The following is a 14,205-nucleotide window of genomic DNA, read 5'->3' as shown; positions in this document are numbered from 1 at the left end:
GGTCACTAAAAAATGTACTCATACGACAACCCTTGTAATTTTGTTTGTGTGTTCGTGTGTGTTAATGAAAATTACTATTGCTTCTTGTCTTAAAAAACTTGACTTAAATATTGTGGTCTTCCACTACACCCAAATCCAAATCTTTCTTAAAACCATTTAATTAATTAGATTAATTTATATATAGTACAACTTTAATTGGGAAAAATAACCCAACTTGTACATTTGTCTATAATAAGCGCTGTCTTTGTGTTATGTACACACCCCATCAAGAAGAAAGTATCTAATTATAATAATTTAAACAGTAGGAAAAACAATCAAGGCTCCTGTATGAAATCAATCACAACTTACAACTAGTTGCAAAATCATTCACTTCCAAAACAAAAAGATGCATGAACGAGTCCGCTATATATATATATATATATATATATATATATATATATATAATATAACCCCATATATATACCTCGTTTATCCTATCTGGTAAGAAGCTGCCGCCAAATTAGGCCAACCCTTTTCATCTTTTGTTAGGTGGATGCGATCGAACTCCTCTTAAAGCATGCGTTCGTTCATTCATTCATTCCTTGTCCAATGAAACTGAAGTTCGGCTTAGGGGCACCCACAACTCTAATTTGATTGAGGTATGGCCTGCGTTTTTTCCACACGTTTAATGCCATACACCCTTTTCAACTACTTTATGCATCAATCAATAATCCAACTGGCTTTGATGTTTATGTCTACTTTTGTATTTCATTTGTCCTTTTGTTTGAACCATGCCTAATGTGAAGTCTTTTACTAATCACACAAGGATAAAATCTTGACACTATATGCCCATTTGGAAGGAAGGTGATGAGTCCACATTATACCATATATTTTACTCTAATCTCAGTATTAATTTATTGGTTATTATGGTAGAATTTTGATACTTTATTATATATTTCCAATGTAGGATATTCGACTTCCTTTGGAGTAAAAAGTGATCAAAATGATGAATTTTAGAGTGATTTCAGTTAGAGGATGTTTGTGTGCCTTTCAAGATTGTGTCAAAATTCCAGATTTTTCTACCAAGCTGTTTGACCGTGGCGATGAATTTAAGGCTCAGCGCGCATCTTTCCCAAATTGACATTTCTGGACGTTTTGGGTATTTTGGAGGTCAAGATGGCATATTTTGAGAAAGATTCCTTCTGAGGATTTGTAGAGAACGTCTTCAGCTTTTGAAAGGGACCTTTTGGGACCAAATCAAAGTTGATTTGGTTGGTCAAAAGTCCAATTTTCTGAGAAGTCCGAATTTCAGTTCAAATAGGAACCTTTTATTTTCTGTTTTATTATTTTATTATGTTTCCTAGTTTTATTTTAAGACCTTTTCTAGGAAGTATTTTATTTTGTAGTAATATAAATAAGGCTTTTTAGCCATTAGGTTAAAAAGGGAAAACGCACACACTATTTGGAGAATTGCTTTGGAAGATTCAAGTTTATTTTCAAGGTGGTTTATATCCATGTTTTTAATAGTATTTTATTTTATGATTGTTAGTAACTAGTTTCGTTTGCTAGGGCGATACTTTGAGCCTTAGCATGAATATGTAGTTTTTATTTAATTGTTTATGATATTATACATGCATACTTTGAATTATTAATCACTGTGCTTTAAACTGTCTCTATATCTTAATGCTTAGCTACCATTAGGATGTTTAGATAAGTAATTGGATGCAATTCAATCGGAATACCACTAGGGAATTGAGTATTGCTTCTTGTGATTGATAATTGTAATTTCACCTAGGATGAATACCACGTTCTAGGGGTTGCATGGTTTTTCAAAGAGTTTTTACAAAGCGTAATAAGTCATGCATGTTCATATTTGATCTGAATACCACAGACGGATTGCATGTTTGATATACGTTCTAGCTTGAATACCATGAGTAGAATATGCATTAGGAAAACATAACCTTCAAAGTTGCATGTGTAATTCATAAGTAATTGGTAAATCTACATAGGATTGTTAAGGGGACAGCGGAACCCTAGGCTTTTACAATTTGATTTTCCAAACGATTTCTTTTGTTTTCTTTACTTTGTCAATTTATTTAATTGTTCAATTTAAAATTCGTTTTTAATATTATAGGTCATAAAATCAACCTTTTCCAAACTTTATTTTCAAATAATTAATTAAGATTTGGTATTTACATAAATTGTTCATTCAATCCCTACGGAAAACGACCTTACTTAAGCAGTTTATACTACAACTACCTTATTCTCTTGCAAGTATTTTGTGTGATTTTAACCTCTTTGAGCAGGTACCTAAAAATCCTATAAGAAGGATTTCAAATACAGGAATTTAGATGATAGTATAAATTTAAATTGTTTTGTTTTAAACTATTACAAATGATGTAGGTTGAACTTTGGATAAAAAAGGAATAGAAGAAAACAAATTGATTTCAAAATAATTTTTAGTTATTTTGAATGCGTTTGATTTTTTTTATTTTTTTTATTTTTAGTGATTTTGTGGCGAATTTTAGCATAAAGACAAATTCGAATGACAAGAAAAGAATAAAAATTGATCACAAATTTTAAATTTTATTCCATTGAATAAAATATAGAAGAAGACCATAATTTGACGGAGGAGGATTCTCTACCCTCCTAATTTCTATACCCTTTCATGTCCTCCTATTTGAACGGTCACGGTTAAGCCACGTTAACATCTTATATTGATTTTTTAATAGAAATAATAAGACAAAAAACAATGTGTGAGAGGAGGGGATGAAAAGGGATGAGAATAGAAGATGGCTACATAAAGAAAGAATTACGTCTTGTCAAATTACAAGAGTTGTATTTAAGAAGACGTAATTATGAAACAAATATAAAACAATAAATAAACTAGGAAGTAATCTTGAACCCGAGTAAAAAACAGGAAATGAATCATAATCGTTATTCTACTAAAAGAATTTAAGATATAAAACACCAAAGTACCTTAAATAAAAATAAATTAAAAGGAATTGTTATTAGCATTCCAAAAATCTCATTTGGCATTCTAAACTTTCTATAATTAGAAAGAAACATACATAATGTAGAATGAGATTTTTTGAGTGTTAATAACAATTCGCTAAATTAAATTGCTAACTTGCAAACTTTTCCAACCATCGTTATATTTACAGGATCGACTACAATTCTTACACTTAATACAATCCCATCTGACAGCATATATATTTCATGTGAATATATTAAATAAAATATATTGTGTTAATTACATGTAAATATTATAGTCAAATCCCAAAATTTACATCATCTCTTTGATAATTGTCCTTTCAGATGGAGGTAGGCTGTTGGAAACCCACCTTTGCCGACTTTGGATGGTGGAAACAGAAGTGCAAAACGCATGAGAAACTCAAGCTAAACTCCATCTCTTAGTGCGCCATGCATTTGAAAGAAACGTAGAAACACCCGCGTCCTTTCTCGTAAAAGTTGAAGCCTCACCAGCCTTTCACCCGCCAACCATGCAACGTCATATTTACACTTTACACTTACACAATGCCAAAAAGTGAAAGCATGAAACGTGTTGTAAATTCAAACGTCATATATGGTATTCACACTCACAAATATAATTCGACCGGTATAGTTAATATGTGGTTTTTTTTTTTTTTTTTTTTGGTGTCATGAATGAGAGCTCATTAAGGGAAGAGATTTCAATTTTTTTTTTCTAAATAGAGATTAGTTGTGGGGTTCATGCCACATCGAATTTCAATGATCTGAATCATCTGTTTTTCAAGTTGCATCTCATAGACCATTTTTGTAAAATATTAGCCAAATTGGAAATATTTGAGATATCTAATTGAGTTCAAAGAAATTGACAAACACTTTGTTCTATAAGAAACAAAGAAATTTCATGGTGATAATTAAATAGGCAAATGGTTTCTCATTGAATTGAATTTCACAAAGATGATTTATAAATCAAGACTTACAAAATAGACGGTTCAGATTGTTAAAGTTCGATGTGAAGTGGATCCCACAACTAATTCCTTTTTTTTTCTTTAAATAAGGTTCCCTCTCCATAAAGGGCCTGTAGAATCTCTAATCAACTCCTACTTAATATCCTCACCTTTACATGTATTGTTTGAAAATAATTTCATATGTATGTGGCTTAAAATCTTTTATTTAATAAGGAAGTGATGTACCCCGGCTGGATTAATTACCATGTAACTAATTTTTAATTTAATAATTTACATTAGAAGAGGTTTTAAATTTGAATCCTCCTTTGTAAAATGTTTGTAACTCCTCTTTTGTGAAAACAAACCAGCCGCATTGTTCATTTGGAGAGGGATAGAGACATAAAGTGGGAAGCAAATAAAAATAAACGTGGTCAAAACACAAAATGTTTGAAACTCCTATTTTGTGAAAACAAACCAGCCGCATTGTTCATTTGGAGAGGAATAGAGACATAAGGTGGGAAGCAAATAAAAATAAACGTGATCAAAATGTCAATAGCACCATACGGCAACTATTACATTTGAGATCCAGTACAAAGAATAAGAAGAAGAAATTGAGGAAAATCAAACGAGATTTTCTTGGAATTAAAGCATATTTGTATATAACGTATGTCGGTACATAACTACATATCACGTAATTTTGGCATATAAAATTGCAGTTGGAAGTTGGCCAAACCTCAAAAAAAACGGGAGTTTTAATGAAAAGTCCGCGGTACTGTTCATTTTAATAAAAAAAAATCAAACCTGATACTATTCATTTTACCCTTTATTTTGTCCTTATTGTTAAAACTCAAAATTTTCAAGCTATTTCCATTAATTTTCCTAAAAAATAACCACCCACCAGGAAGAATAGAAGAGGTCTTTCCTTTTGTATAAAAGTTGGGATATGACTTGTAAAGCTATTACTCGGATATAGTTCAGGTTAAAATTGCTAACAAAGTTTTATTGGTGGTCACCAAAGCAAAAAGAATAGGAGAAATTTTTCATTGTGACAAAAACACAAGTGTTATACAATGTGTTTTATAGAAATTGTGAAAATTTTTATTTTTTAAGTTGTGACATCCCGTCCCGAAACTATCAAACCGTACATGTAAATTTACCGTTTTACCCCTAAATTGTCTTATTACGTTTTTTTTTTGGTGTTTTGTGTGGTGTGGACATGAGTGGGGCCACACACACACATCCACCTCTGCTTCCTCTCTCCCTCCCTCTGACTTTCCTCTCTCTCTCTCTTTCTCCCCCCCCCCCCGAGTCCACTATTCTTCTTCTTCTTCTTCTTCAAATTGGTACGGACACACACACACTCACCATATTCCACACAGATCGAGGAAACCAAGGGTGTAGTTGTGATCGTGAAGTCGAGGGGAGCACGGTGGTACCATTTTCAGGTAGGGAAACCACCATTTTCACGTTGATTCGAAGTTTTCCGTTTTGAACACTGTTCATGCAAACTTAATCTAGCATGTTTTTGGACATTCTAAGCTTGTAGATGTGTTAGTGAGGCCTCAAGGAGCTTGGGAATGCTTCGTTGGGTGAATTTGGACGTCGGGAAAGCTTAGTTCCAAAGTTGGCCGAACTTAGATCGTTGTTGCAGGTGAGATTCCTTGATTTTTAGGCCTTAAAAGTAGTCTAACGTGATTCTACTAGTCCTAAGCTTCGTTTTGGTATAAAGAACGTGAAAAATGGTTGAAAAACGAGTGAGAAAACAAAGTTTGAAAATTTTCCAGTTTTCCGGCGACGGCGGCGGCGCAGACGGCGGCGGCTCGCCGGAGAGGACAGGGGAATATTCCGTTAAGTTTTAACGGAATATTCCTACAGGACTAACGGCGTCAGTTAGGGAATATTCCGTCAGTCAAACGGAATATTCCGTCAGTCAAACGGCACGTGGCCGCGCGTGGGGACGCGTGGGGGCGCGTGACGTGTCCAAAAATTATTCCAAAAATATGGTTGTGATCGTGAGGTTGTGTAGGTCACGTTGGTATATTCATTTGTCCATTTTGAGCAATGTATGAGAAGTTATTTTGAACGGACAGTTATGTGCTTTAAAGTTAACGTTTTTGTAGTTAATTCGCATATAGGTGACACGTATCCCGAGGACGAGCGTGCACATTCGAGGCAGGGGGGCTACGACCCTTCTACTTACCAGTGAGTGGGCTTTTGTTTTCCGTATATACCTATATACATGTTATTTCCCAGAAATTAGTATAAATACCTTGTTTTACGCCGAAATTTTATATGATTGATGACTATGCATGATTAGTGGCATATGAGTTGGTTTATATATTTATTCTTACGTCATTTACATATATGTTGGTGCTGCGGCGGCCTAGGTAAGTGCCAGGTAAGCGTTGTTTTACATTCGCATTAAATAGTGGTTCGAGGTGCTTAGAGAGCTCATAACCTGCACCCCCGGTGTTAGTGCTCCCGCCCAGAGTAGGGCACAGTCTTTCACGTGTTGTTCACCTCCCGCACCACACGCTCAGCTTGAATCCAAGTTAGGTGCACAGTCCTGTCGTACAGACCACTATAGGTGGTTCCGACTCGTAGGTGACCCGCAATTATTCGCACAGCCTTCACGTGATCGTAGCACTAGAGCGTTATATGTATTACACCCAGGCTTGTCGTACAGACCACTATAGGTGGTTCCGACTCGTGGGCAGGTTTAGGGAATGAGTGGTAAATTGAGCTCTAGGTTCAGCCGTACAGGTCACTTAGGGGACTCCAGCTGTCATTTTATTATTCTATTGATGTGCTATACATACCTGAGCATTTGCATGTTATATTGGGGCCTTGAGCATGTTGGCATACCCTTGATTATACTTGGCATATTTCTACCTACGTTTTTATGTTTATTTTCTGGGAAGTATACAGGTTTTACGGCGAGGGGTTATATTATGTTTTATGAAATGGTTTTCTAAGAGATTTGTTTTGCCCACTCACGCTTTTGTTTTTGCGCCCCTCCAGGTTCTAGTAGCTTAGCGGGTTCGGTGGTTTCCCCAGGGACGTTCCGGCATTCTGACAGACCTTCACCTATGTAGGGTCGCCTACGGGCGCACTATTGTCGTAACATTTATTTTTCGGGCTGCTGTATGCCTTAGGCTCTGAATTCAGTGTTTTAATTGCACTAGCACATATCCTATTACTCTATGGTTGCTAGTTTTAAATTTTTTTCGCACTTTTCTATTACTGTTTCTAGCTTCCGCACCGTGCACATGGCTACATCACTTCCACGTGACGGCCAGCATGCCCCGATCTCGGTTGGGGTGTGTCAGTTTGGTATCAGAGCCAGGTTTGGCAGTCCTGTGTTTTTTTTTGTGAGTATTCTAATGGTTTTGGTGCCTTCTGTCAGAATTATGCCGCCTCGTCAGGAACCACGCCGTTCAGATGAGTCTAGTTTCCCCGATATCACTCAGCTGGGGGAAGCTATTGCTACTGCTATCCAGGAAGCTATCCGCCCTCCCCAGAGAACTCCTCTGGAGACTATGTACAACCTGAAATTGGATAAATTCCACGGTCACGAGGGGCACGAGGCCGCGGAGCGTTGGTTAGAGCATATTGAGAAGACTTTTCGAGTGTTGAACAACCAGGGGAATCTCCCTGTGGAGAGGTGGGTCGAGACTACTTCATGGTTTCTGGGTACGGAGTCTGCATCCTGGTGGGAGCAGGAGCTTCGTAGTTTGACTCCAGCCGAGAAGACGGACTGGAATGTTTTCATTAGGTTGTTTAAGAGGAGATTCGTGCCCCCAGAGTATATTGATCGCAAGAAACAGGAATTCACTGAATTGAAACAGCGGAAGATGTCTGCGAATGAGTATTATCGGAAGTTTACCGACTTGTCTCGCTACCACCCTGAGATTGCTAGTAACCCAGCGGAGATGCTTCGCCGTTTTCGCATCGGCACTAAGAAGAATAGTGGACTCGGGGGGGGGAGAAAGAGAGAGAGAGAGAGAGGAAAGTCAGAGGGAGGGAGAGAAGAAGCAGATGTGGATGTGTGTGTGTGGCCCCACTCATGTCCACACCACACAAAACACCAAAAAAAAAACGTAATAAGACAATTTAGGGGTAAAACGGTAAATTTACATGTACGGTTTGATAGTTTCGGGACGGGATGTCACATAAGTTATTAATTTTTTAACACACGTATCCCACCATTTGTATAATAACACGTGATGTATCATCCCGTGTACCAATTATATTGAAAAATCTCTCAAGAAATAGGGAAATGTGCAGCTTTTGTTGTTGCCACTTGCAAAAGTGCTAGTTTATCGGTTTTGCTTATAGTTAGAACCTCTATCCTCATCGTTGAGTGAAAAACTTGCATATCTTTTGCCTTATAATGATCATAATACCTTTTCATGACGTTTTAGGTTATCCTGAAGGGACTGAAGAGACCAAATAGAGATTGAGTTTTGGTTAAACAAGGGATTGAAGAGATAATGTCAAAGGATATCCAAGTAGGTGCTCATAAGACATAGTCTTATCAGGACTTTACCTTGGAAAGCTTGATTATCTTGAAACCCATCCCTATATATAGAAGTGGTTGTGCAACATGAGAAGCTCTTCAACTCAACAAACAAACAAACTCAAATGCTACGCGAAACCTTCTCAAATCCTAAGAAAAATACTATTATCCTAAATGTCTTAATCAGCACACCTTTAGTTTAGATTAGCAGCACTGTGTTGACAACAGGCAACATCTTCAGTTTGGATTAACAACACTGCAGCTGTAGAATCAAGCAATTTATGAGCATCTTCAATTTGGATTTGATTATTTATCCAAGTCTCAATCGGTAAAGAATTTATAATTCTTTCACCAAAAGATGTCACTTCTTTAACTCTCACGCAAAGTGAGGTGTGCTATGATCGGTTATTCCCATGTGCACTTCAGAGTTCATCATTCTGATGACCAAACAACATTTATCATAAAACACTCATCTCCTTTAAGTATCTTTTCATATGCATCAAGATATCAATTCGGCGCACCTATATTCTCACGATATAGTTGAAGCTGCTGAACCTGGTGCATAAGATCATGAAATTCGCAGTGAATTAAATAACCTTGTTTTCAAGTTCTAGAACCCTAGACCGGGAGGTGTTCCTTCCTCGGTCGTAGTTGCTCCAATGCAAAAGTTAGCAGGGCGTTCAACACACACACACCACATCTATTCTACTTGCCCGATCAACCTCGGTCAGGAGTTGGCATGTCCACATTCACAAGAAAGACGTAATTTGCTCAATGGTTACTTAGTCTGCACGCCAAGTAAACTTTGTAATTTTTACAGTCAACAACTATATTAAAAAAATACTAATTTGAAGGATTTCAAGAGAAAACGCATTCAGCCGCTCATGCTCACTTGATCAAAAAGTGAAAATTACACACACACTCATGCTCACTTGATCAAAAAGTGGAAAAAAAAAATTACTAATTTGAAGGGTTTCTAGAGAATACGCATTCAGCCGCTCATGCTCACTTGATCAAAAAGTGAAAATTATATATATATATATATATATATATATATATATATAGCATCTTAATTTAGAGAAGAAGGAAAAGGTTTTGTTACGTCACAAAATCTTACATATTCTTTTGCATACAATTTTTTTTTTCTCACTACATGAGACTTATGTTATACATGTGATAAGAGACACCGAAAAAAGAATATGAAAACAAAGGATATGTAAAATTTTCCATTATTCAACGATGCTAAAGCAGCAAAGTTGCCTCTTGGGTCTCACTACTTAACTCATGATGTATGTAAGAGGGGAGGAAACCCTTATTTTACAAAAGGGATCCTTCACGCTCATTTTAAAAATATGACAAACTCTAGTCTTTCTAGCAACAACAATGTAACTCTCATTTTACATAATGAAACTGCATCTACATCAATGTAGACGTAGCCCCAACTCGGTGTAAACCATGATATACCTTTGTATTCATGTGTGTATGTGTGATTTACTGTCAGATTTACATTGGTCCAAAATCGACTCAATTTTGTGCATCAACACCACCCATCACCCATTTTGTCGATAATAGTACATAGGACATGCAAACTATTAGATTAAGTGGTGGTTTAGGCGTTTGCTAACTTTTGCCTTGTGTAGTTTGGAGTAACTAACTTTGGTGAGATGCTATTAGGAGGACTTTCGAAGACAACCAACATAAGTTCAATTCATTTCCGATATTTGGAAATTAAAGAAACAAGTAGAAAGTACAAGCAAATAGGCAAGAGTTGAAATCTAGCCGCCAGTGTTGTACTACTAAAGGGTGGGTGGTGTTTTAAACTTGGATAAGTGGGTGAACTAAGATAAGAGTGGTATTTCAAATAGAAACACCAATTCACGAATTTGGTGAAGATGAAACACTATTAAAAGAGCAAAACACATTTGGGGAATCTTGGTATTAATTTTTATATAAAACAATATATTTACATTAAGAGAGGTGAGAGAAATAAATTGGTATCGAACTCGTCATTCACGAGATTTGAACCTAAAACCTTTTACTTTCAAGTGCTAACATTAATTAATCTTGTTTAATTCGTTTCAAATTCAAACCTAAAAACATCAATGGATTATAGTACTAAGTAACATTAAAACTTTGCTGAGGCCTAAGAGGGATCGAGACATAAAGTGGGAAGCAAATAAAAACAAACGTGGTCAAAATGTGGGAAGCAAATAAAAAAAACGTGGCCAAAATGCCAATAGCACTCCACGGCAACACTATTACATTTGAGATCCGCTACAAGGAAGAAGAATTCATTGAGGAAAATCAGACGAGATTTTCTTGGAATTCAAGCATATTATATATAAAGCACGTCTGTACGTAATTTTGCATATAAAATTGCAGCTGGAAGTTGGCCGAACCTCAAATAAAACACCCACCCACCAGGAAGAGTAGAAGGCCTTTCTTTTTGTATAAATGTTGGGAGATGACTTGTAAAGTTATGATTCAGACATAGTTCAGGTCAAAATTGCTAACAAAATTTAATTTGTGGCCACCAAAGCAATAGGAAAAGGGAAAAGTGTATCTTTTGTTGTTCCCACTTGCAAAAGTGCCAGTTTATCGGCTTTGCCTTATAGTTAGAACCCTATCCTCATCGATGAGTGAAAAACTCGCATATATTTTGCCTTATAATGAGCATAATAACTTTTCATGACGGTTTTTAGGTAACTGCTTAGGAATAATTAGGATCATGTCCCTAATCATTTATGTTCGTAAACTGAAACCTTATTGATTTTCAATTTTTCATCAAAGTCTCTTAACTTTGTACACCTCATCATTTTACTATTAACAAGTTATTATCATTTTTAATACAATTAAATAAGATTTTGGTGATCCAACGTTCCTTCATGTGTAGCGTCTGCTTATGTTCATGATCTTTCTGCTTCGAACAACTATCATTTCAAATGATTTTTGTCATATGTTTTCTTTGTAAGTGGGGTTTCCCTACCATGTTACTTCATATGTTATTTCCATTAATGAGGTTTGGCATTATGTCCCCATCATTTGTATGTTTATTTTTATTTTAATTAGATTATGGAAAGAAAAAAATACAGTTAAATCCTTTAGTCCATTACTTATATTTAAATTAATACAAAAGGAAAGAAAATGATCTTTGACAAAAAAACAAATCACAAATACTCGGTCGTGTTGCAGTCCTATTAGATTAGGAATGTGATTGTGTAAATCCTAGTATATCTTGGAATATCTTTTATATTCCCTTTAGTAGTTAATATCCTATTAGAGTTGTAATCCTAAAAGGGTAAGAAATTAACTTTCCCTACTACTATAAATAAAGACACAATGGGATGGAATATAATACACCCACAATTACACATCTCTCTCTTCTCTCTCTATGCCACATCCCTACTACTATAAATAAAGGCACAATGGGGTGGAATAGCCCATCCGATTTTTCCCACCGATTTGTAAGAAAACACCTCGGCTCACCACCGCCCAGCGCCTAAGCGCTATCTAGGCCGTTTTTTAGAACATTGGCAAATAGGTATTGTGGGAGACTTGGTATTAATTTTTATATACGATGATATATTTACACTAAGAGGGATGAAAGAAATAAATTGGTATTGAACTCGTCATTCACGAAATTTGAATCTAAAATCTCTTACTTACATATGCTAAGTAACATTAATTAATCTTATTTAATTCGTTTCATATTCATGCCTACAAATATTATTGAATGGCAGTACTAGTACTAAGTAATATAAATTAGGGAATTTTAACGAAAAGCTTCTGGTATTGTTCACTTTAACGAAAAACCACATTTTTACACTAAAAAGTCAATCATGGTACTATTCACTTTACCCTTTATTTTGTCTTTATCATTAAAACTCAAAGTTTTCAAATTATTTTCATTAATTTTCCTTATAAATTAATCTTGTTGAAGACCAAGATCTCCTATGCATATCCCTGACCTAGAAAAAATTCCATGGACTAATGGAAGTCCAAAGCATGCACTAGGCAGTCTAAAGGCATGAAAGATTTGAAAAACCCACAATTGGTATTTTGCAAGTATGGCCCAGTTTTTAGATATTTCCATCATAGGCCCATCTATTATGTGTAATTATCCATGAGACCTAAAGATAAGCAAACGTTTCATTTTTTTGGTCAATAAGCAAACATTTCAAGGGACACGTGGAATTCTTTTTAATCAAACGATAGATTTTAATTAGATTAAATATTAGATTATTCATTGGTAATGTTCAAAGCCACATTATCATGCAAAAGTTTAACACATTTTTACCACTACGTTAAAAATCACGCAAAACTGGGTAAGAAACATATTTTAATAATTTCTTAACGTTGAAGGCGGCAGAGATCGTGTCGATATTTGCTAATGTTCCAATACAGCCTTCCCCAAATAAAGGCCTTTCTCAAAAACTCACATGGCTGAAATTACGTAAGTAGGGGCCACGTGTCAATTTCTAGGAGTTTACTTTTGCAGTTTTATCAGCTTTTGTTGGTTAAGGAGAGGAAACTGAATACTTTCCTGAATTCAGGATGAGGATCCTCCTGAACAGTCTATCTGAATTGTTAAAATTTGATCAAATGACTTCAAATAAGGAGCTCTTTTAAAAATTATAATAATTGCAGCCGTTGGATCAAGTTTGAATGACCCGGATGGGTTGCTCATGAGAATCCTTATTCTAAGCTCAGGAGAGGATCCAATTCGTAAGGAGAGAGGAATTGAATCCACAACGAACCTAGGGACAAAAATATGAGTTTTTAATTTGTGTGGAAAAGAAATCAAAGTTTGTGCGAAATGGATTAGCGAAATGAGTTAATGAGAACCATCAGATTCAATTTGTGTGGTCTAGATTTTTTTAATCTCTTGGCTCCAAACGCTAAGGTCCAGAGTGATCCAATTCCAAGGAGAAAAATGTTAAGGAGACTGAACTCTCAGTCGCTTCATATTTTAGCACAATATTTTATAACATTGGGATGTAAATTCACGTTAAATTATAAAGTGCTAGAGAGTCCAGTCTCATTTTGAAGAGAGTCTCCTTAACCTTTCTCTGGTTACAAAAATCTTCAAATAAGTAGAATTGTGTAATTCTTTGCTTTTAATTAATTATTGTAAGACTTAGTTAGCTTGTGAATTAGTGGTTGTTTATCATGATTTGCTGAAAGACTATGAGTTTCATTCAACTTTATAAAACGATTTGACATCTACATCATAACGTCCGTGTTGATCTTAGCGTATCTCATAATCGTCAAATTCGAAGTGTTGCGTGATTAATAAAGATTTTTAGAATAGGGCGGTCTTGTAAACTTAGCCGCGTGATGACAAATTAATTTTCAATTTAATTTAAGGAACGGATCCATCAAAACTGAACCCACTAATCAATGAATTTAGATCGTTAAGATCCAACGATTACAATTATTATAACTTTTAGAAGGATCATCTGTTTGTAACTATTGGATCAAATTTTAACGGTCCGTGTAACCATTGGATCAAATTTTAACGGTCCGGATTCATTAATTAGTGGGCTCAATTAAAGGATCCGGAGAGAATCCGGTTCCTTAATTTAATAAGCATGGCATGCCATTTGGATCATGGGTGATATATAAGTGGGGTATTTTTATAGGATTATCGATGGGTTTGCCTTGTATTAATCGGCTTGATATTCTTCCGCACGCGGTGTCAGCTTAGCCGCCCGCGCTCGACTGCCTTCTGAGAAGCAACCACTCCATCCATTTCCTTGCTCCATCTGCCCT

General features: G+C 35.7%; 1 long non-coding RNA gene across 1 annotated transcript; it reads left to right on the top strand.

Annotated features, from left to right (window-relative positions):
- Positions 1-487: 487 nt before the first annotated feature.
- Positions 488-1,325, top strand: LOC125473680. Its single transcript, XR_007255504.1, has 2 exons — positions 488-638; positions 947-1,325. It is a non-coding gene; the product is annotated as an uncharacterized LOC125473680 (long non-coding RNA).
- Positions 1,326-14,205: the final 12,880 nt, after the last annotated feature.

The sequence above is a fragment of a genome, unplaced genomic scaffold (assembly GCF_019419815.1).
Source record: "Pyrus x bretschneideri cultivar Hongxiangsu unplaced genomic scaffold, Pyrus_bretschneideri_v1 Contig93, whole genome shotgun sequence".
Lineage (NCBI taxonomy): Eukaryota > Viridiplantae > Streptophyta > Magnoliopsida > Rosales > Rosaceae > Pyrus > Pyrus x bretschneideri.
This window is presented reverse-complemented; position numbering and strand designations above follow the sequence as displayed.